The sequence below is a fragment of the Lepidochelys kempii genome, chromosome 1 (genome assembly GCF_965140265.1).
Source record: "Lepidochelys kempii isolate rLepKem1 chromosome 1, rLepKem1.hap2, whole genome shotgun sequence".
Classification (NCBI taxonomy): domain Eukaryota; kingdom Metazoa; phylum Chordata; order Testudines; family Cheloniidae; genus Lepidochelys; species Lepidochelys kempii.
The window spans coordinates 73,511,460-73,535,452 of record NC_133256.1 but is presented as its reverse complement, the minus strand read 5'-3'; the positions used below and the strand labels follow the sequence as shown (position 1 = coordinate 73,535,452).

Here is a 23,993-nt window from a genome sequence, read left to right as displayed (position 1 = left end):
GCTACACTGAGCTGATTATTGTGGCAATTTCCCCAATAAGCACCATAAGATTTTTTTTGTACAGAATATATCAAATACTATGAAATCTTGATGGTGGTGATTCCCTTTTCCAAATATAAGGAATAAGTCTTTACTCCAATACCCTAGTTTTACGTGGTGTAAGGGAGTGGAGGATCAGGCCCTTTGTGGTAAGTTAGCCAATCAGCATCTGACTAAAAAGGTAGATTAATGAAGGTTTCCAATACACATCTTTATAACACAACTTTAGCCAGTAAATTAGTTTAGGAATTATGCTGCAAATGGTGCTCTCTTTAGCTTACAGGGAAATAAAAATGAGAAGCAGCGATGCATCAACTCAATATATTCTTACAAACTAGGGGTATGTTAGATTTGCCTTGTTAAATACTTCTTAAGCAATTTTTAATTGACAACATATGTTGAACATCACATAGCAATGTGTGCAAAGCACTTTACATCTGTCATTGCCTCCTGAAGCTAATCCTTCTTTTAATGTGCTTGCTTCCTTTGTATTGCTGCAGGCTTTGTTTCTGTTTACTGTCTTCCAAAAGGAAGAGAGGAAAACAACAAGTTAGCTGTCAGCAAGAACAGGCTTATTCTGCACAGATTTTAATTCTATTAATCTTTTGACTGGCTATCTGTTAGGAAACCATCATTGCCAAGGACAATGACTTACTTGGAAAGAAAAAGTCAAATTCCACCTCTTTCAAGGTGAAATTGTATACTTTAATTGGGCTTCCTGAAATGAGATTCCTGATCTCATTGGAATTTTATCATTCTTCACATTTTGTTTTTCTTGAGAGAAAATGAAAAGCTTAAATATTCTGATTGTTCTCTGTTTTGCTGTCCCTTCTGTTGCAGAATGCAAAATTTGGCTACTATTACTATTTAAGTGATTATATAATTGCTAAAATTCTTTTTTTTTTATGGTCCAGTGGTTATGGGGTGGATCTCGGAGTCTGCAGACCTATCATCTATACCCAGATCTGTATTAACCTGCTGTGTTACCTTGCGCAAGTCACTTAACTATGGATCGGTTTCCTCATCTGAAAATTTCCATGATGATGTAGATGATCATTACCCTCCTATAAGATGCACTTTGAGATGTCTGAATGGAAAGCACTATAAAATGTAAGTTATAATATAGAAATGTGTCAATTTGAATACTTCAAATTCATATCTGACTTTTTATATATATAAAAACACCACACCATATAGCATCATTGGCAGTATTGCTCAGGAAATTCTAGAACTGGGACAACATGGTCATGTAGACCAGTACTGAGGTACACTTTGGCATAGCTGTGTGGAAGTTTATATATGACAGGCCCACACTATGTCCAGCTTTCTCAAGAGATATTAGACTCTCATCTGAAATACTTTTCAGAAAGAAAGAAAGAGAGAGACAGAGACATAATACCTGCTAATCAGACCAAAAAAACAGTAGTTTAAAAAAGCACAAAGGGTGAAAGAGTGTTTCATTTATTCTGACACCCCCAAAACAAGATTATACCTTTACCAAACAACCCAAACACAGGCTCACTCACAGACTTAGTTCAAAAACTGGAAATGCCATTCTACAGGAAACTCCCATTTTTTTAAAAAAAAATTAACAATGTACTATGACAGTGCAATTAGAAAGGAAACTGCAGTGCATAATAGGAAATGTAGTCCAGCCTGGAAGCATGGTCCATAGAGGAGAATGGGAATATTGGGGTCAGGGATTAAAACTCCCATAAGGCACCATGGTAGCTCAGGTGGACACAGATTAATGTCAAATTAACATGAAAGGAAAGGTTTCCATTCAGCTCAAAAGACTAACATGTTTCAAATCAAGTCAGTCTGACACAAAATGAAATATTTTACTCTGATTTTCCTAAGGGATAATCAGAAAATTTCTGCATAATTGAAATTTTCACATGGAAAACTTCCATTTTTACAGAAACTCTAATTTCTGCAGAAGAAACATGTTGATAGAAAACTTCCAATCAGTTCTGTGGCTTAAAACTATAGGGAAGTCAGTGCGTCCTCCACCACTGTGGCTATCTGATTAAGCATGTGGTTGCTCAGATCAAAATTCTTCTTCCTCTGCCTGGGTTCCAGAGAGGGTGAGCAGAGCACCAATCACAGAAGCACCGCTGAAGCTGCCTAAAACATGTATCATCAACCACACAGACTGCTAACTGTAAAACAGACCCTGAAAGTGTAGTATAAAGTTTAGCTTAGATAATACAGCAATAAAGTTTAACACAAGATATAATGAAATAAGACAGTTTAAGCAGCCACGATGGGGAAAAGAGCTGATATGATGATGATTTGTTATCTTTCTGCATGAGAATGAGATGATACAGAGTTTTGACATGGTGCAATGTCATCACACATTGATGCAAGGACATGAGGCGAATGTTTCAGCATAATATTGATGGCCTTCTGTGACTCATTAGATGTGTTAGTAAATATTTACTTTTTATGATTTTTTGGATGTTAAACTCTCATAATTTTATATGCTAACCAAACTCCTTGTTATGTTGTGTGTCTATAAAATTGGTCCACTGTACCTATGAAGCTAAAAAGTTTTGTCCTAAAATTGAATTTAGTATCTAAGCCTTACTGAGATATTAAGTAATTAAGTATTCAGCTGTACCTAATTGATCACTCTGCCGCTAACTCTGTGAGAGCTCAGATGTTCAGTAAAAAGGATTCCTCAAAACTAATGAAAAGTGTTTACAGAAGTATGTTATCATAAGCAGGACTGGGGAATTAATAATGGATGCTTATAATACAATTATGTTCGGTGATTGATAATGAATATTAGTTATCACTGATTTTTTTATGATTTATGAAATACCCCATTGACATTTTTAATTCATTAGCAAATGTGTATTGCAATAGGAGTTTTAATAATAATAACTGAGTTATAAATCCATTTAGCTTATCAATCAGATAAACGGAGATGCCTCAAAAATTCCCATAAGTAATTAGATAACATGTGATATCAAAAACAGAGCACGGTGAAATGAATTGTGAGAAAGGAGCTTTCCCTCCCTACATAGGAATTTATTTGTGTCTCACCCTATAAAAGGAAAGAAGTTTTAGGAGCTAGGATATTGAACGCTGCTAGTATTCCCCCAGCTACAGAGGAAGGGACCAACCTACCTTTCCTTCACCATTTACAAAGGGTGGTAAAGTATGTTTTTTCTTTTGGTATTCTGTATAATACTGTAATAATTGAGTAATAATCTTTGATTAAATAATTCCATTTGATTCTGTTCTGACATCTCACATTGTTATTAAATCAATAGAACAATCAATAAAACATTTAATAGAAAAAGTGATTCTCCTCAACTGTTAAATGTTGAGAACCCTGATTTAGAAGGTAATTTACCTACTAGAGATGCAATCTTTGCAGGGTACTTCAACATTGCAGAAAAAGTTTCCATCAGACTGAGAACATGTTTCACAATTAAGCTACCGTGACTGAGCTGCTTGTTTGTGTTTTTTTGTCAAACTTGATAAAAGGGGTTAGCAATTAAAAGAACAAAACCCAAGATAAAACCATGTTAAGATTATTACAGAGGTTTCTACCTCTGTTCACACTGTAATATATGCAATGATTTTATAACCATGTTGGTCCCAGGACATTAGAAAGACAAGGTGGGTGAGGTAATATCTTTTATTGGACCAACTTCTGTTGGTGAGAGAGATAAGCTTTCAAGCTTACAAAGATAAGAGCTCTATGTAAATTCAAAAACTTGTTTCTCACCAACAGAAGTTGGTCCAATAAAAGATATTACCTCATACATCTTGTCTCACACAATAATGTGGTGTTCTGATCTATCAATTCACAATTAAACAAATTAGGGACCGGATCCTGTTTCCATTTAAGTCAATGGGAGTTTTGCAATTTGATTTCAGAAGCAGCAGCCTTAGGCTGTATACAAACAATGTGTTGATATACAGAAGGAAGGTTGTCTTAACCACCAGAAAGGTTAGAATCTATGTGAAAACCTCAAAGCCATCAGTGTGTACTGCCCCTCTTTTTGAATGTCTGAGCCTCGCACATTGTAAACAAATCTACTGACAACAAACCAGAGGTGCGGGAGTGAATGTATTTCACTGTGCCATTAACAACACTAATAGCACAATTAAAAAGTTGGTTATCACAGTTATGCTAAAAAATAAGCACTGTCATTACATCCATTTTACTGCAACCGATCATGAAATCTTAAAACTGGTGCAAACTTCATTCATGTCACCACTATATGAACAACTGAAGTAGATTAGAAGACAAGTTTAGTAACGATGGCTAGATGTCCATAGACCAGTGGTTCCAGCATGAGCTTGTACAGTGGCTGCTGATACATATTTAAATTTTACATTGTTAGTTATTTTATTTTATTGGAGATATCCAAGCAGGTGAGAATCAATATTTAGAAAGCTCTTTAAAGCTAAGTGGGACTAAATGAGGGCTTCACATGTGTGGTTAAACACGCCCATCATGAATAAAGGGTTAAGCCACTCTGCTATTGGAAAGACATAATTTCTATCCCTTTTCAATTATTTCCCTTTCCCCTCCATCCTGAACTTGTTTGCCCTATGCTTTTTATAAGTAAGCAAAAGAGGCACCAGTAGGTTAATACTTGGCTAAGGTCACTTAGTGAAGCCCAGATGTTCTTGTTCCATTTCCCTACACTAACTTAGAGGATTGAAGGAAAACTTCCTCATCTTTATTTTTAAGAGATTTTTTTTTTTTAAAGGCTGCTAGTGAGAGCTTCTTGTCGTCTTTCATATGTCAGTTTTGGGCTCTCCTGTAGGGCTGCGATTTAGTGATCCTTTATGTCTCACCTGATATGACCACATAACAGTGACATGGAAAAGAGAAATTGTTAAGAGCATTCATACAATTGCACAGAGAACAAAAACCAAAATGTGTTCATGCACTCTGCTGTCAGATGTATGAATTAAATTAGCACTTATTGTTTTATAAAACTAGTATGATGTCAGGTTTAGAGAAATCTCAGTAAATTGATGCTCCTAATCATTGCCACTGGAATTCAACAGAGGGATCCTTGCTTTCCATCAAATGAGACATGCTGAAACAACAGGATGGGATTCTGTTAAAGATGGATTATAGTCATGCAAACAGAAAAGTAGCATTACCATGACCTTGTCTTTATCTATCAGGTTAACTTTTTGAGTGAAATCTTACCACAGCATGCAACCTTATTAGGCATTATTGCCACTGATTTTTTTCAGAAACATCAACACAATGGCAGAAAGCCCTTAACTCATATTGTTTTTTAATAATTTTTTGCTGTCTTGTAAAATGTACTCTCTAGGGCATCGCAGTCAATTTAAATTATAATAGTTTTGACTGCTGACTATTACTGAAACAACTTTTAAAACTGTGTGTTGCTGTAAATTGGCTTTTTAGATTTACAACAAGGTGAAGAAGGGCATTCTAAAAACCCAGTCTGTTGTTCTGATGTAATCCAAGACTCACACAGGATTAACACTCATCCTTTCAATTTGCTGCCTCTAGATTTAAACAAACAAAAACACAAAAAACCAAAACAAAACAAAAAAGGATGTTCTCCCCCTTCTATCATGTTTAAAAAGAAAATAAAATTAAAATAAGACAAAGCCTGTTCTGCAAGTAGAAGTATTAAGACTTGTAGCATTTGATACAAAAATCTCTTGATTACTAGTCACCTTTTTCAAATCGAGCCTCAGTGATAAGTAAGCAAGTCACCATTCAACTGTAATAAACAGATAATAAAAGCATATGGTCCGGGCTGTGCCACCCTTACTCACATTGAACAGTACCATTTCTCAGCAGGTAGTTCCATTTCAATCTATAGGACCCCACTGGTCTGAATTCCACAGTGACACTATAATAAATTCTGCTTTATGATCTGCAAAAGGAATATAAAGATAGGAAAAGGGGAGAGGGTCAGTGCTGAGAGCAGTCTCCTCTTGGTGCAGGCAAGTAGAGGCAGGAACCAGGAAAACCAGTGATGGCATCAGCACAGAACTCGATTCAGCTTTTCCCTGATCACAAGACATCAACTTTACACCATGTGCAATAACTTTGCTTCTGGGCTGCTCACAGCTGCGCCATCATTATATGCCAACCATCTCTATGTGGACCATCAAGCAGACCATAAAGCAGAATTTATCATAGTGTCACTGTGGAATTCAACCCAATGGGGTCCTATTAATTTAAATGGAACTATTTGCTGAGAAAAGGTATTACTCAATGTGAGTAAGGGTGACAGAGCCCAGTCCATAGGTTTTTATTAGCTGTTTATTACAGCTGAATGGTGACTTGCTTATTTATCCCTGAGGCTTGATTTCAGCACCCCAATTATGAAAACAGTTCCAGCACCACCGCAAGACAGAGAATTCCACCTCTCCTAAAAGCAGAGGGTGGGGAGCTGTGCGGTGGTGCTGAAACAATTTTTATAACGGGGGTACTGAAGGCAGAAACCATGTATTTGGGTTGTTATTACTACTTCAAGCCAAGGGGTATGGTAGCACACCCAGCACCCTTCATTCTAGCACCTCTGCTGCCCTGCCCCTAGTTTGGGTAAGCAGTGCTCTCACAGATCCCCCTCCTCCTGAGCTGGTGAGATAAGAATTCCCCACCCCAATTTTAACCCTGGCTGTTCCCCTTAAAGGGCTGTAGCAAGTTATTCTCCCCCTGCAGTGCAACTGATGAGCTATGGGAGGTGTTCTACCTCTTGACCCTCCCCCTGGGGCAGTCTATCTCCACACTGTGTGCCTTTATGGAACAGCTCATAATAATGAATTGTGATCTATGTAATCCTGTGTGATCTATGTAACCATGGAAGAATCTCCCAAGATAAATTTAAATACATTTATTTTGGTACTTTATGCTGGAAACAATAGCTGTGATTCACAGTCAGTCTGGCAACCTTATATTAGAAATTCCAGAAGGGTAGGCACACAACGTGTTTTACAGAGGTTTAAAGTCCTGTGGTGTCAAAAAGAAAGACTGCAAGTGTGTTGTATTCATATAATTAATTATTTGCCCCTTCATAAATTTAAAAGTCAGAGTTAAATAAGAGCTGGTTCTCAGCTTTCCAAAGATGATATTATCAAAATTTTAAAGATTTTTGGAAGATAAATCTGTTCCTTATTTGACCTCAATCATTTGTTAAATCATTTGCATCCACATGAGAGTGGATTTTGATCACCGTTTGCCAACGGTGTTTGGGATCCAAAAGTAAGATCTTTGAGTGTAATCAACTTGGAGTTGCTGTCATTCTGGAAAGCTCCTCCTTTCATGAATGTACCTCAGGACAGTGATGTATGAGTGCTGATGGACAACAAGAAAGGACTGGCATATCTTTCCAAATTTGAGAGAACATGGTTAAAGTAGATGGTTATAGATATGTAAACAGAATAAAGTGCAGACCAATAATATATATTTTTGTTGCTTTTTAAAAGGCTAATTTCACAATGTTAAAAACAATTATGAGCCAAGTCAGCTGGGAGGAAGAATTTAATGAGAAAAATTTGAATGATCATTGGGAATTTTTAAAGAACAATTTAGATGTCCCAAAAGCCACAATCCCACAACTGAGGAAGAAGGCCTTATTGGTTAAAAAAATGACCTGGAGTATAGGGGAAGTAAAAGCAGCTATAAAAAATTAATGTGTATATATAACAAATGGAACAAAGTAGAGGTGGATAGCAATGAATTTTAGAAAATTGATAACGGAAGTACAGAGACGCAAGGAGAAATCTATGGACAGCAGATTTAATGACAGTAAAGAGTTTTTAAAGTATATTAGGAAAAAAGAATCTTAATAATAGCATTGGTCCATTACCAGATGGAAATGGTAGAGTTAATAATAATGCAGAAAATGCAAAAATGTTCAACAAATATTTCTGTTCTGTGTTTGGAAAAAGAAAACAGATGATATAGTCATATCATAGGATAACACTCTTTCCATTCCATAAACATCTCAGCAGGATTTTAAACAGTAACTACTAAAATTAGACATTGTTAGCTCAGCAGGTCTGGATAACTTGCATCCAAGAATTTTAAAAGAGCTGGCTAAGGTGTTTGCTGGACCATTAATGTTGATTTTCCATAAGTCTTGCACACCGGGGATGTTCCAAAAGACAGGAAGAAAATTAATGTGGCAATATTTTAAAAGGGTAAGTGGAATTATCTGGATAATTATTCATCTGCCAGTCTGACATCAATTATTCATCTGTCAGTCTGACATCTATCAGGCAAGCTAATAGAGTAACTCATAAGGGGCTTGATTGACAAAGAATTAAAGGAGGTTAACATAATTAATGACAATCAATATGGGCTTATGGAAAATAGCTCCTGTCAAACTAACTTGAAGAGATTATGAGTTTGGTGGATAAAGGTAATAGTGTTGATATAACATTTGGACTTCTGTAAGGTATTTGATTTGGTACCATATGACATTCTGATTATAAAATACTACAAAGAACTAAAATCAACATGGCACATATTCAGATTAAAATCTAGTTCACTCATGGGTCTCAAAACATAATTGTAAACGGATACTAATTATCAAGTGGCTGTGCTTAACACATTGACAAAGTGTTATGAAGCGTAAGGGATCAGTGCCTGGCCTTACGCTATTTAGCACTTTATCAATCGCCTGTAAGAAACCATGAAATCATCACTGAAAAAGTTCACAGATAACACAAAAATTGAGGGAGTGGTAAATAATGAGGAGGACAGGTCACTGATACAGTTATCTGGATTGCTTAGTAAGCTGGGTACAAGCTAGCAATATGCAGTTTAGTACATCTAAATGTAAATATATACCTCTAGGGAAAAAGAAACTCCGTCCTGGAAAGCAGTGACTCTGAAAAAGACTTAGGGATCATGGTAGATAATAAGCTGAATATAAGCTTCCAGTGTGACTGTGGCCAGAAGAGCTAATGAACTCCTGGGTTGAATAAACGTGAGAATCTTGAATAGTAATAGAGAGGTTATTTTATCTCTAGCAACCACTGCTAGAATACTGTGACCACTACTGGTGTCCACAATTCAAGAAGGATGGAGTAGAAAATACTGCTTTGTTGTGATGGGATGTGCCAACTTCACACTGGGCCTGCAGGGATTAATAAGAGTCTGTGGGCAAATCTGTCAGCCATTGGCACAAGGGCAGCCTAACCTAGTGGTCAGGGTCAGAGCCATAGTCAGTAGTCAGGAGCCACAGCTGAAAGGCAGGAACTGGATACAAGAGCCAAGGGTCAAGCCAGAGTCTGTGGTCAGAAGCCAGAGCTAAGTGTCAAAGTGGAGGTCAGGAACTGGAGTTTGCAGGCAGGCAAGGAAGAGTTCACAGCAGGAGCAGGACAGAGGCAAGGCTGGGTGAAAGGCAGAAACAGCAGGAACCAGATAACACAGGAGAAGGCACAGTGGTGTGCATGAGCATTGAGAAGTCAGCAAGCTGCTGTTGGTGATGGTTTAACAGCCAGCTTTCTGGCCTCTGCAGCCAATCAGGTTGTATGGTTAATCAGACAGCCTCCTGCATGCCAGCTGTATTGATGGGGCTGCCTGGAGACTAGCTTTGCTGCAGGACCTGTTAACCTGACAGCAATCAGCCGTACCTGCTACCCCATAGCAGGTTTCAAACCTGGAGGAGGAGTTCAGAGGTTCTGAACATGTCTCAATGAGCCCCTGATGTGGAAGCAGATCTCTCACTCAGTGACAGAAGCCTGGCTGCAGTCAGGGAGCTGGGTGGGACTGATGGCAAACGGTGCCTCCCTGGAGGCTGATGTGTCTGCAACAGGAGCCCAAAGCAGTTGAGAAAGTGTGCAAGGTACTGAGTCTGCCCAGCATTGTGCAGAGGGGTCTGCAGGGAGCAGGAGGACTCCATGTGATTCAGGGACTACCCTGTGAGGCGAGTGGAGAAAACTTCCTTCTGGCTGGATGGCAGAAAGATGCTAAGAAGCTAGGCAGTGAGCCAGTAGAAAATAGATCAACCTAGCTACTGTGCTCAGGGCTATGAAAAATGTCACACTCCGACCACTGTAGTTAGGTCAACCTAACCTCCAGTTTGGGTATGTTGAGGTCAACAGAAGAGTTCTTCTAGCATCCTAGCTCCTGCATCTTGGAGAGGTGGATTCATGACAGTGATGGAAAATCCCCTTCCTTGATTTAGGAAGTAGCTTTACTGTGGTACCACAGTGGAACAACTGAAGCACTGCAGCTGTGTTACTGTAGCAGCTACAATGTAAACATGGTCTAAGAGAGAGGGATTAGACTGGGAGCTGGCTAGAATGCTTCATGCTTACAGATATAAACGCTTATCAATTATATGAGGCCTGACTCTGCTACCCTTTTTCAGGTCAAGGTATGTATTATACTGAGAGCTCTCACTGAAATCAATCCACTCAGAGTAAGGTGCTACTCATCATGAGTAAAGCTGGTAGAATATGGTTCTTGATGAGTAAATTACAAGAAGTAATATGCACCTCTGCCAGCTTTCTGTTTCTGAATGCAATAATAAAACATGGAGAATTCAGACTCTAGATAAACTCAATCCTACCTCAGTGTGGTGGAATGGACTAGATTACTTCTTGATATCCTTTCGTTCTGTGATTCTGTGGCTCAGAGTATCAATATTTCAGCTCTGAACTATTAAACTAAATTATCCTAATATTTGGGATACGGATGTATTTTTGTCCCAGTGGTAACAATAGAAATTTAAAAATCCATGACTGATTTATCAACTAAACATACCCGTTGAACAGCCTTATCCTGATCTTTGCAGATTTATGCATTAACTGTAATGAGCGTTACAGAGCCTTGGAAAAAGAGATACTTTTGGCATTACTTTTGCATTGCAGATCTCAGGTTGGTTATTTTTTCCAAAGTTTTTGTTACATTTGGAGTATTCTAAAGAAAACACTGGGTTACACAGAATCTTCCTCCATGACTGGAGGTACCAGATAGTATGGCTAGAAGACAGAAAAAAATCAGAACAATAAAGTCAACATAGGTGAACAAGATCAGATCTGATCTGAAAAAAATCATGGGAAGAGATAGAAGAATAAATGTTGGCACACTGTCCAACAGCCTGTAGTTACATAAACTGGTTTTAATACAGGATTATTTGTTTTGTTATAGTTGCAGCTATTGGAAATGTTTCCAATAACCAAACTCATTTTTAGTCTTGGTTATAAATAAGTTGGGAGTTGTCTGGGGTGTGTGTTGGTTTGTTTCCAGGTTTTTATTTTGCTTTTTGTTTTTAATGCAGTTTAAAACTGGTAGTGGAATTTTGTATACTGTTTCAAATTATCTTAATGTCAGATTGTGACAGAAGATAATGTGACTTTTGCCCTTTCTTGACGTGCCATGAACAATGTGAAAAAAACATTTGGAAAGGAAAATATAGTAGTTCATCACTGCTATATGACAAACCTTAGTCATTTTATATATGGTTTTATGTTAAAATACTTTATTTGTACTGTAAGGGAAAAGAACAAGTACAGTACAAGACAGTTAAAGAGGTCTCCTTACAGGTGGATACCATAACCCTCCTGAAGAGCAAAAGGTTAACAGTATTTCCATCAAAAACACTCTCCAAACAATTATTTTCTCTTTTAGACAGAAGCAGGTGGCATGTTTTACTTTATAGCCTGCAGAAATAAATCCAGGAGGTCAAATTTGAAAAGTTCACAATAAATATTGAATATATTAGCACCTCCAAAGGCATTAATGGTATTAAACAATGAAGGCTATAATAATTATAATGGTGAAGGAAGAAAAATTACCATAACAGTCACACCTCTTCCTCAGAAATCTCTAACTTTTAATATACATGACTAGTTCTCTGACAACTTGCTTCACCGTGCTTTAGTATATATTTCACTTTAAAAAATGATCTCTATCCTTTGGATAAAGGGACACATATAATCCATTAATAACCTATACTCATTCACTTTACAGGCAATATTGTACTTGAAACTGTTCTCTCTCAAGAGGGAAGGCAGGCTTCAGGAAATAATGTTTTAACTGCAAATGATAAATCTATCACATGAGACAATCCAGTTGAATATTTTACAGTGTCCTTAAAGAATGCCAAAGAATCTTACTTGGAAGAGTTTGTTGTTACTCAAAAGTTTCTGAAGGAAAAAAAAATCTGTCCTTACATGGATCACATCTGTATAAAAAAAATCCATATAAATGTTATCTGATAACATTAAGATCTGCTTCAAGGAGAAAGTGACTAGCCAGCAGGACTTCATTACGTGGCTTAAGATTTAAGATAATACAAATGAGAATAAGAAGACTTATTTTATGATAAGTCTGCTTCATTTCCATACTAACATCACTATCTCCTTCTTGGACCTAGCTTTCTGTGGCAACATTTATTTTTCTTTTTGAGGAGGGGAGTGGCTGGAACATCATAAATGCTGACAGTCTGATCTGTTTGACTGTTGTAAGTCAGAGTCTGCTTTTTCCTTTTTTTCCCAAAGAAATGTCTTCTTCATGTGTATTATAAAAAGCATCCCTTTCAATAGTAGAAATTGGAAAGGTTAGTTGACCTGAATGTTAAGCTATATTTCATACTGGTCGGAAGATCCACAAATGTCAGTTACTCAGAAAATATTAGGTTTCAGAGTAACAGCCGTGTTAGTCTGTATTCGCAAAAAGAAAAGGAGTACTTGTGGCACCTTAGAGACTAACCAATTTATTAGAGCATAAGCTTTCGTGAGCTACAGCTCACTTCCTCAGATGCATATCGTGGAAACTGCAGCAGGCTTTATATATACACAGAGAATATGAACCAATACCTCCTCCCACCCCACTGTCCTGCTGGCAATAGCTTATCTAAAGTGATCATCAGGTGGGCCATTTTGTGCTGGAAATGGCCCACCTGATGATCACTTTAGATAAGCTATTGCCAGCAGGACAGTGGGGTGGGAGGAGGTATTGGTTCATATTCTCTGTGTATATATAAAGCCTGCTGCAGTTTCCACGATATGCATCTGAGGAAGTGAGCTGTAGCTCACGAAAGCTTATGCTCTAATAAATTGGTTAGTCTCTAAGGTGTCACAAGTACTCCTTTTCTTTTTTCAGAAAATATTGATACTTCAAAATGTGACCTGGGTTAGTTTACAAACTCAAGTTGCTGCCTTTTCCACTGAGAAATTAAGTCAGTCATTTTTTTCTTTCTTCCCTGTATCTTGAAGTGTTTTTGTGTGGGGCTTAGCAAATTTACACTAAAATTGTTTAATGTCAATGGACTACATCTCAATTACTAGTAAGGCTCAATAGGTAGCACTCTTGTCTTGGGCAAGAATGTAGTGATGTCGAATCCCACAGAAAGAAATCAGCCTACATCTAATAATTGTTCCTGTAGAGATTAAATACTTTGTTACCTAGCAAAATGAATTGTGAATAATCCTAGTGTTCCAGTAATTGTTTTCTCTAACATGCTTTATTGTGCAAGACTGTGTAGATATGTGTGACGAGTTCCGTGGGGTACTGTTTAGCCCTCTGTCTTACCAACCTGGGATCCCTCTCACACTGTGATGCTGTGACAAGCTGCAAACCTCTCCAGGTATTGCACTTAACACAGATATCCACAGGCAGAGACACACCCAGCTGAGTTACACGATTGCTTTTGCCAAACACTCATGCACCAACAATAGAGAGGCTCCAGCTAATTTCCCACAGCTCCCTAGCCTAAAGGAACCCTTAATTGGTTTACAGTGGGCTTATTTGCTGGAATGATATGAAATTTAGGTCCTAACCTTGCAAAAACCTACATACATACTTGATGTTATGCTCTGTGAGTAGTACCACTCACTCAAAAGGGAGCAGAGTTAGGCAAATGCTGAGCACTTTGAAAATCCCATCTTCAGTGTGTAAGGTTAAGAACATGCCTTAGTCTTTACAAGACCAGTGCCTTAGACACTTCAGAGTAGCAACAAAGGTACCCTTAAAAGCAAACTCATGCTACTACTCCTATATTAGTGTAATTCAAGAAATAATAGTGCCACTTTGCTGCATGTGTAGGGTTGACACTCAAATAAAGCAGGATCCTATGGAAAAATATAGTATGTGATCATGTAGTTAAAGACTACCATAATGTATACGCACAAGGAGGATGAATTACGGCTGCACAGGCAACCTTATTTCTCGCACCACCTTACTTTTGAGTGCTTTATTTTGAAATGTTAATGTTTTTATTATGGGTTTTGTGTGTGTGTGTGGGGAATATATCTATAACTGCTAGGACTGGAAAAAAAACAATTCTAAGATATCAGAAGACCTACAACAGCAAATGGTAAGAATGCAACCAGACAAGGAGAAGCCTTACTCACCTTGAGTACCTTCCTTTTGTAAATCATCTTATTGAATTAAATGGACCAGTACTTGAGGTGTGTAAAGGTTGAAAGCCTAGCCCTTGTAAATTTAAATTAACCCAAAATGTATCTATTACATTACTTTCTTTTGAACTCCGAAATATTTACATACTTTTAAGGTGTCTGTCACTGTGATGATATCAAGGAAAGCTATATGAAAGCAAGCAGTTGTGGTTCGTAAGGGATTCAGGAGAAAACATTATTCAAGAGCAATTGCATTGTTTCTTATATTTGTTCAAATTAACCTCAGTACAGAGATTCTCAAACTGTGGTCCGTGGATCACCAGAGGTCTGCGAGCTCCATTCAGGTGGTCCGCAGATAGTTCCTTCTAAGGTGCGCGCGCCTGGGCAGCTTCACACAAGAGAATGAAGGGCCACCCACCTAATTAGTGGAGCTGCGCAGGCAAGGGGAATTTGGGATGTGAAGGACTGCGGCGGCCAAAGAAAGACCAACTTTCCCCAGCTCCAGGGTGGTGGCTGCCAGGGAGAGGCAGCCCTCCTTCCCAACCTCAGCTCTGTTGCTGTGGCAGGGGAGAGATCCCCCTCCTTTCCAGCCCCAGCTCAGGTGCTGCCGTGGCGTGGGAGAGAGGGCACATCCATCGCATTAGAAAGGTAACACTACTGATATTAAAATATGAGTTGTGTGCTTTTATTTGTAGAATAAAAAAATGTTGATTATTATTAAGGGTTTTTTTTATATAGCTCTTTTATCCAAAGTGCTTTACAATAGTTAGTTAACAGTACAAACATTTGGAAAGATCATTAAGTGGTTCGCCAAGACCCTCAGCAATTTTCAAGTGGTCCATGAAAATAATGTTTGAGAACCACTGCCCTAGTACGCTACTATTCTAGCTGATAAGATATCAAAACAGTGTTTAGGTTTTTATTAGTCATTCCATACCTGTAAGAAGCAGCTCTTGATAGAAAAGCTCAGTAAATAATGGATGGTACATAGTACATATTTGTATAGACATTGCTGATCACTTTTCACTCTCAGATGTAGAAAGGAAGTGAAGGAATGAGTAGGCAAATAGCCAAGTCCAAATGAGTGTAAACAGGTTGAAAATTACAAGAAATGTCATGCTAAGCCACAGTATTTTAAGTGATTCCACAATGAGAGAACATTAGGATTGCAAGCTATTATTTAATATTTATATTATAGTAGAATCCAGAGGCCACAGTTGAGTTCAAGGCCCCATTGTGCTAGGTGCTGTCCATATTGTTGACCTATGATTTTTCCCCTGCATTTTCTCTTTGCGAGAAAAGCAGTGTTATTTGGGGTGTATGATTGGCATTGATGTTTTACTTTTTTGTCTGAAACATGCATGGGGGCAATAAGTGAACAGAAGTAATTGGGTTATCATGCTTGCCATGTCAAGAGTATGTGATATTAGTATGAGGCCTAATGGAAGTAGCTATACTACAGGCTGGGTTTTAGTTAGTGTAGCCCTGAAGGGAAAACGTGAAGTCATAATTTTGCACTTTCATTTTTAAGAAACAAGTGACCGCAAAGGATATGGTATACTTCAAGATTCTATAAAAGTGGGGAATTTGAGAGAGGGGTGATTGCCGTTAGATTTCTATTCAGTAGTTAGGTAGTTAAACCACACTGATGCATAGAAATTATTAAGAAATGATTGATGCAAATTGTTAATATTAGTGACTGGTTAATTATGGATGTCCAGAATGCTGCAGATGGAATGGGGTCAATAACTGACTTTATGACAGTTGTGGTAACAGAACAAATATGGATATACATGCAAATATGGATATACTTGCATAATGTGGGGTATAAGACACCACGCCTACTTGTCTTTTTGTTGTTTCTCTCAGTCTTTGGAACTGGTGTCAACTAGATCTGTGGCCTTGTGATGTGCTCACTAACTGATGCTTCATCCCTGGTTTTTTTTTTCTCCCTTCTCCTCTTTTAGAGTGTAAGTATGAACTGTGTTTATTAGCCCAGTCCTATTGGGAGTGGTAGGTGCTTATTTGGATTGGTTTATACTCTCTAATAATTAAATGTAGTACAATTATTTGGTTTCTTTCTAAGATTTTAATTGAATCTATACTATATTGCAGGTCACATCAATCCCGGGGGGGGGGGGGGGGATTTCTGAGAGAAACTCATATGTAGCTCATTTTGGGAAGGAACTTGATTGATTATTTATAATAAACATTATAAGTGTGGCAAAATCAGTCGTGTCATTATGTAAGGGCTACAATATCCCAAGAAGGAATCCCTCTCTGAAGAAAGTACAATGTCTATAAACAAGACAGACAAAGGATGGTAGGTATCCCCTTTTTATGGATGGGGAACTGGAGGCACAGTTCACACAAGATGTCTGTGAAAAGGATGGAGACAGAATCCAGGCCTTTCAGGTTCCAATTCACATTTGTAAATGTGTCCTCATAATAGCCCTAAGGCTAGGAAAATGTTTTGAAGATGAAAGCTAAGAGTGTGTAGAACTTGCTGGCAGTGAATCTAATCACTTGGAAGAGTGGGTCAGTGGGCTTTTGGAAAGTAGTTTTACAAACAAGTTTAAGGAAAGTCATTCTTTATATTAGCAAGGTCACTTCATACTGCCTCTGAGTTTATAAGACAAGGAAGATATTTTTCTCCAAATAGGGATCCCTTAAGGGAAAGATGGAAGGAAACGGTGCTAAACAACTATATCATTTGCTGGAATGTGTTTTGAGTGCTATGTGTCAGAATCTCATTGCCTTCATACCTCTCAACTTTCAGCCCCACCAGTGTGTGACACAAGCAGTCAAAAATGGGGAACAGCCATATTTTCTTGCATGTCATAACATAAATGACAAGTTATAATAATTTTTAACTACACAACCTGATTTTAGGCTGTTTTCTCTGTGTGTATTAACTATACCATTTTATACAAAAGAGACAAAAATAAAACAAACAAACCAAATTTCAGTACATACAACAGGTAAAGAATGCCACATGACCATCAGCCAGCTTTGAATGCTGGGCTTTACTTTTCCTAGCACTTGATCTACAGAAGTAACTGTTGATTTACTTTCTGTAGACCAACCAGGAGAAGGGATCACAGCACATATGTAACCAGGGGATTACATATCTATTTGGTAGACAGCATCAGAATATTAGGATCAGGAATCCTGCATTCTTTTCCTGGACTGGCACAGGCGTAGTGACTAGATCTGCAGTTGCAGAGCAAAGAGGTAAAGATACCAAGTTGGCATTGTCATTCTAAAAGGTAGTGTGTCTGACTGGATGTGACTTGGACTGGTCACATCTGAGATGACCTGGGTACTCAGCAATGTCTTCTTAGGTAGGATTATGAAGCATTACTCAATAATAAGGGTTGTGGAATGCATAGACATAACAGCTGTCTGGTGAGGTGAGATTTGAACTCCTAGCTTTCTGGGTCTCAGTTTAATATTGTCATAAATATAAAGGGAAGGGTAACCACCTTTCTGTATACAGAACTAATAAATCCCTCCTGGCCAGAGGCAAAACTCTTTCACCTGTAAAGGGTTAAGAAGCTAAGATAACCTCTCTGGCACCTGACCAAAATGACCAATGAGGAGACAAGATACTTTCAAAGATGGAGGAGGGGGGGAAACAAAGGGTCTGTCTGTCTGTGTGATGCTTTTGCCGGGAACAGATCATGAATGCTCTTCATAACTCCTCAGAACTTCTGTTAAGTTAGTAAGTAATCTAGTTAGAAATGCGTTAGATTTTCTTTTGTTAAATGGCTGGTAAAATAGGTTGTGCTGAATGGAATGTATATTCCTGTTGATGTCTTTTTGTAACTTAAGGTTTTGCTAGAGGGATTCTCTATGTTTTGAATCTGATTTCCCTGTAAGGTATTTACCATCCTGGTTTTACAGAAGTGATTCTTTTTACTTTTTCTTTAATTAAAATTCTTCTTTTAAGAACCTGATTGCTTTTTCATTATTCTTAAGATCCAAGTGTTTGGGTCTGTGTTTACCTGTGCAAATTGGTGAGGATTTTTATCAAGCCTTCCCTCCCAGGAAAGGGGGTGTAGGGCTTGGGGGGATATTTTGTGGGGAAGACAGCTCCAAGTGGGCTCTTTCCCTGTTCTTTGTTTAACACGCTTGGTGGTGGCAGCATAGGGTCCAAGGACAAGGCAAAGTTTGTACCTTGAGGAAGTTTTTAACCTAACCTGGTAACAAAAAGCTTAGGGGGTCTTTCATGCAGGTCCCCACATCTGTACCCTAGAGTTCAGAGTGGGGAAGGAACTGACAAATATACTGTTCCATAGGATGCTTTAGCAGCGAAAATCTCCCTCTATTCCCTGCTTGTGTGATCGTAGAATCATAGAATATCAGGCTTAGAAGGGACCTTAGGAGGTCATATAGTCCAACCCCCTGCTCAAAGCAGGACAAATCCCCAACTAAATCATCCCAGCCAGGGATTTGTCAAGCCTGACCTTGAAAACCTCTAAGGAAGGAGATTCCACCATCCCCCTCTGTAACCCACTCCAGTGCTTCACCACCCTCCTAGTGAAAAAGTTTTTCCTAACATCCAACCTAAACCTCCCCCACTGCAACTTGAGACCATTACTCATTGTTCTGTTATCTGGTACCACTGAAAACAGTCTAGATCAGTGGTTCTGAACTCTGGTCCACCGCTTTTTCAGGGAAAGTCCCTGGCGTGCCGGGCCGGTTTGTTTACCTGCCACGTCTGCAGGTTCGGCCGATTGAGGCTCCCATTGGCTGCGGTTCGCCGCTCCAGGCCAATGGAGGCTGCGGGAAAGGCGGCTAGCATGTCCCTTGGCCCGCACCACTTTCTGCAGACCCCATTGGCCTGGAGCAGAGAACCGTGGACAGTGGGAGTCACGATCGGCCTAACCTGTGGACACGGCAGGTAAACAAACCGACCCAGCCCACCGGGGCTTTCAATGAACAAGCGGTGGACCAGAGCTGAGAACCACGGGTCTAGATCCATCCTCCTTGGAACCACCCTTCAGATAGTTGAAAGCAGCTATCAAATCCCCCCTCATTCTTCTCTTCTACAGACTAAAAAATCCCAGTTCCCTCAGCCTCTCCTCATAAATCATGTGCTCCAGCCCCCTAATAATTTTTGTTGCCCTTCGCTGGACTCTTTTTTTTTTTTTCCAATTTTTCCATATCCTTGTAGAGTGGGGACCAAAACTGGACACAGGTGAGGCCTCACCAATGTCGAATAGAGGAAAATGATCACATCCCTCGATCTGCTTGCTATGCCCCTAGTTATACATCCCAAAATGCCATTGGCCTTCTTGGTAACAAGGGCACACTGCTGACTCATATCAAGCTTCTTGTCCACTGTAACCCCTAGGTCCTTTTCTGCAGAACTGCTGCCTAGCCATTCGGTCCCTAGTCTGTAGCAGTGCATGGGATTCTTCTGTCCTAAGTGCAGGACTATGCACTTGCCCTTGTTGAATCTCATCAGATTTCTTTTGGCCCAATACTCTAATTTGTCTACGTCCCTCTGTATCCTATCCCTACCCTCCAGCGTATCTACCAGTTTAGTGTCCCAGTTTAGTGTCCTCCCAGTTTAGTGTCATCTGCAAACTTGCTGAGGGTGCAATCCACGCCGTACTCCAGATCATTAATGAAGATATTGAACAAAACCAGCCCCAGGACTGACCCTTGGGGCACTCCGCTTGATAGCAGCTGCCAGCTAGACATAGAGCCATTGATCACAACCCGTTGAGCCCAATGATCTAGCCAGCTTTCTATCCACCTTATAGTCCATTTATCCAGCCCATACTTTTTTAACTTGCTGGCAAGAATACTGTGGGAGACAGTATCAAAAGCTTTGCTAAAGACAAGGAATAACACATACACTGCTTTCCCCTCATCCACAGAGCCAGTTATCTTGTCATAGAAGGCATTTAGTTTAGTCAGGCATGATTTGCCCTTGGTGAATCCACGCTGACTGTTCCTGATCACTTTCCTCTCCTCTGAGTGCTTCAGAATTGATTCCTTGAGGACCTGCTCCATGGTTTTTCCAGGGACTGACGTGAGGCTGACTGGCCTGTAGTTCCCAGGATCCTCCTCTTTCCCTTTTTTTAAAGATGGACACTACATTAGCCTTTTTCCAGTCTTCTGGGACCTTCCCCTGTCGCCATGGGTTTTCAAAGATAACGGCCAATGGCTCTGCAATCACATCCACCAACTCCTTTAGCATCCTCGGATGCAGTGCATCCGGTCCCATGGACTTGTGCTCATCCAGCTTTTCTGAATAGTCCCGAACCACTTCTTTCTCCACAGAGGGCTGGTCACCTCCTCCCCATGCTGTGCTGCCCAGTGCAGCAGTCTAGGAGCTGACCTTTCTCGTGAAGAGAGAGGCCAAAAAAGCATTGAGTACATTAGCTTTTTCCACATCCTCTGTCACTAGGTTGCCTCCATCATTCAGTAAGGGTCCCACATTTTCCTTGACTTTCTTCTTGTTGCTAACATACCTAAAGAAACCCTTCTTGTTACTCTTAACATCTCTTGCTAGCTGCAACTCCAAGTGTGATTTGGCCTTCCTGATTCACGCCTGCATGCCTGAGCAATATTTTTATACTCCTCCCTGGTCATTTGTCCAATCTTCCACTCCTTGTAAGCTTCTTTTTTGTGTTTAAAATCAGCAAGGTTTCACTGTGAAGCCAAGCTGGTCGCCTGCCATATTTACTATTCTTTTTACACATTTGAATGGTTTGTCCCTGTAACCTCAATAAGGATTCTTTAAAATACAGCCAGCTCTCCTCGACTCCTTTCCCCCTTATGTTATTCTCCCAGTGGATCCTGCCCATCAGCTCCCTGAGGCAGTCAAAGCCTGCTTTTCTGAAGTCCAGGGTCCTTATTCTGCTGCTTTCCTTTCTTTCTTGTGTAAGAATCCTGTGATGTACAGGAACATGCAACTTGGGTCCACCAAAATGCACAATACTAGAAAATATGCTTGAGAGGTTTTACTATGGCCATCACCAAACAGTTGGTAAGTACAAAATAAGGGAAATATCAAGCATTAAAGGAGAAATTATTTTAAAACCCTTGTGAGAAAAGTTTATTTAACATGCAGACAGATGTATTTACAGTATACCTGTTGCAGTTTGGCAATAAATGGGGTACAGCAACACATTCTCTCCTTTGAATCTTTAGAAACAGTCTTTGCTAATAGATCACTGAAAATATTGAACAGTGAATCTCTGTCCCAATAACTTAATTATTCACCTGTGAAAATTCACTCACAATCATCTTTCACTGTGAGATATGGTCGCACAGATCAAAATCAAATTCTGACCTACAAATTGTGTTGTGAACATCTGACTTGGTTATAATCTCTACGCATATCAATTTAGCCAGCTAACCTTATGTGAAAGCATGTTTTTAGCTATGAATTAGTTCACATTACACAGTTTTACATCCGTACTTGTGCAAGGTTTTCAGGTTTTTGCCTACTGTTACATGAAAGTGTGTTAGTTGCCAATAGAAATAATTACATACTAAGCTTAACCTTAAGAATATGCTTAAATCCCTTGGGATTTAAACCAAAAATTAAATGTTTTGCTAAATTGGGGCTAATTTGAATTATGTGTACCCAAGTTACGAGAGTGCAGGGGCAGGATTTTTTATTTGGGGGCAGGACAGGGGAGACATGGGAAGTGGGTTATTTTTTTTATTAGAGAGAAATTTGGCTCAGTGCTCATGTAATAGCCATTCATGACACTGAAAACCAGGTATATATATTCTGTTTTTATACATATGACACTTACAATTGGAAGTAAGGCCTGGTTTTCAGAAGTGGCATGCACCCATAATGCTAATTGACATGAATCAGATGCTACAAAGCTTTGATAAATCAGGCCTAAGGGCCCAGATCCATAAAAGTGCTTAGGCACTTAACCCCCAGACTTAAGTCCCTAAGGGCTTGTCTACATGAACAATTGGTTTGTGGCAAGGTGGGGTGTGAACTTATCCTGCACTAGCCTGCCATAGACTAAGGCCTTGGCTACACTTGCAAGTTAGAGCACCTTAAATCAGCCCTGGGTGCCCTAACTCCTGAGGTGTCCACACTGGCAAGGCAATTAGAGCGCCTGGATTCTGCTGCTGGAGCTCTCCTGGTAATCCACCTCCACAAGAAGCATAGAGCTTGCTGTGCTCTGACTGAAATGCCCAGGTGTCAGTGTGGATGACATGTTGCATTACTGCACTGATTGGCCTCCGGAAACGTCCCATAATCCCTTAAAGTCATGTGGCCACTCTTGTCATTGTTTTGAACTCGGCTGCAGGCATGGGGATATTCCCTTTCAAAGCTCCGTTTCTGACAACCAGCATGCTTACCTACTCCAGGACAAAGCCAGACATTACTGTGGAATGCTGCTGTTGTGACTGTGTGTGAGAGGGGGAGGGGGGGGTCTGCTGCTGTCTGAACTTACAAGACAGCGTGCTGACAGACTCTCTGCCCCCCAAAACACACTGTCTCTTCCCCCACATACACACAACACACTCCCTGTCACACTCCACACACACACCCTTTTGAAAAGCACGTTGCAGCCACTTGCACACTGGGATAGCTACCACAATGCAATGCTCTCTGTGGCATTGCAAGAGCTGCTAATGTGGCCAGTCAGCTGCACTTGCAGCTGACAGTGTAAACACATGGCAGCGCTTTCCCTGCTGCTGTCTCTGAGGGCTGGTTTAACTCCCAGGGCTCTACATCTGCAAGTGTAGTCATGCCCTTACTGTTTGGGTGAACCCTGCTGATGTGCATTAGCAATTGGACAGTTAGTGCACAGCCAATTAGTGCAGGGTAGATTCACATCCCAGGTTCATAGAATCATAGAATATCAGGGTTGGAAGGGACCTCAGGAGGTCATCTAGTCCAACCCCCTGCTCAAAGCAGGACCAATCCCCAACTAAACCGTCCTAGCCAGGGCTTTGTCAAGCCTGACCTTAAAAACTTCTGAGGAAGGAGATTCTACTACCTCCCTAGGTAACGCATTCCAGTGTTTCACCACTCTACTAGTGAAAAAAAATTTCCTAATATCCAACCTAAACCTCCCCTCTGCAACTTGAGACCATTACTCCTTGTCCTGTCCTCTTCTACCACTGAGAATAGTGTAGAACCATCGTCTCTGGAACCACCTCTCAGGTAGTTGAAAGCAGCTATCAAATCCCCCCTCATTCTTCTCTTCTGCAGACTAAACAATCCCAGTTCCCTCAGCCTCTCCTCATAAGCCATGTGTTCCAGACCCCTAATCATTTTTGTTGCCCTTCGCTGGACTCTCTCCAATTTATCCACATCCTTCTTGTAGTGTGGGGCCCAAAACTGGACACAGTACTCCAGATGAGGCCTCACCAATGTCGAATAGAGGGGGACGATCACATCCCTCGATCTGCTCGCTATGCCCCTACTTATACATCCCAAAATGCCATTGGCCTTCTTGACAACAAGGGCACACTGCTGACTCATATCCAGCTTCTCGTCCACTATCACCCCTAGGTCCTTTTCCGCAGAACTGCTGCCTAGCCATTCGGTCCCTAGTCTGTAGCGGTGCATTGAGTTCAGGACCCTGCACTTATCCTTATTGAACCTCATC

The 23,993-nt window shown here is 40.0% G+C and overlaps 1 long non-coding RNA gene across 2 annotated transcripts in view; it reads left to right on the top strand.

Moving 5' to 3' along the window:
• LOC140903793 (uncharacterized) overlaps nucleotides 1-23,993 on the top strand; it is a 250,047-nt gene that overhangs the window by 172,255 nt on the left and 53,799 nt on the right. The window contains exon 3 of one of the 2 annotated variants that reach the window (XR_012156343.1): nucleotides 954-1,126. The exons of the other annotated variant lie outside the window; for it this stretch is intronic. This is a non-coding gene — a long non-coding RNA (uncharacterized lncRNA). Of the gene's footprint in view, nucleotides 1-953; nucleotides 1,127-23,993 lie in introns of those variants that run through there. 2 annotated transcript variants of the gene reach the window in all.